The sequence below is a fragment of the Agelaius phoeniceus genome, chromosome 8 (genome assembly GCF_051311805.1).
Source record: "Agelaius phoeniceus isolate bAgePho1 chromosome 8, bAgePho1.hap1, whole genome shotgun sequence".
NCBI classification, from domain to species: Eukaryota; Metazoa; Chordata; class Aves; order Passeriformes; family Icteridae; genus Agelaius; species Agelaius phoeniceus.
This window is the reverse complement of record NC_135272.1, coordinates 5,999,065-6,000,000: the sequence shown is the minus strand read 5'-3', so window position 1 is coordinate 6,000,000 and position 936 is coordinate 5,999,065.

Sequence of the window (936 nt, the reverse complement as noted above, 5' to 3'; positions counted from 1 at the left end):
TCACGTGGTTTTTTAAGGACACCTGGAGGCTCATGGGGCCACATGGCCGTCACACAGCTCTGGATGCTAAAGACGCCCTTCCCCAGGCCAGCGGGAGGGGCGACACCTCACCTGCGACGGGAAGCGAATTGGAAAGGAGACCGCCTTGCCCGAGCACCGGACTCCCCCCGCCATGGCTTCCCCGTGACAGAGAAGCCTTGGAAGGAGAGCCGGCCCGCCGGGGGCCCTCTCCAACGCCACCCAAAAAGCCACATCGATCAGGCGCGGCTCCGAGAAGGAACTGCGCCAATGGTGACGAGGGCCCCACAGCCACGGTCCTGGGAAAACGGCGACGGCTGCCCGGCCCACGGGCCGGATTGCTCGGGGCAGCAGAGGAGCGCGGGGGGTGCTGCCACCCGGCCGCAGCCAACAACGGCTCCCCTTTAGGATAGGCAACAGCGGGAGTGGACAGGCCCCTGCTGGGCCGGGAGGGGATTCGGCGCCCCCCCCCCCCCCCCCCCCCTTCCAGCCCGGGGCGGTCAGCTTTCCCTTCTGGAAAAAAAAGCCAGGGGACAGCACGACAAAAAATGCACACGGAGGCGCGTTCACAACGTCCCGTGCTAGCCATGGGGGCCGCAGGGCCAGGGGCACGGGGGGGGACTGAGGTACATGCCTCACTACCTCCCAACGACGGACCCACCGGCATCCCGCTCGCACCTTCATCAAAATGCTTCTCGGTGCCACAGCTTAGGGCTGTGAGAGAAAAATAAAAAGGCCCGCGGAGGCCTGGCGGGCACCCCCCCAACTCTTCCCGCCTCAACAAAAAGCAACGGACCCGGCACGGCAAACCCGGCCCCGCCCGGCATAAGCAGCTCAGTCAATCCGGCCACGACCGAGGTAGGCGAGGCACCGCCGTCTCGCCCAGGACCAGTCCGGGGGGACTCTCCATCGGCTGCC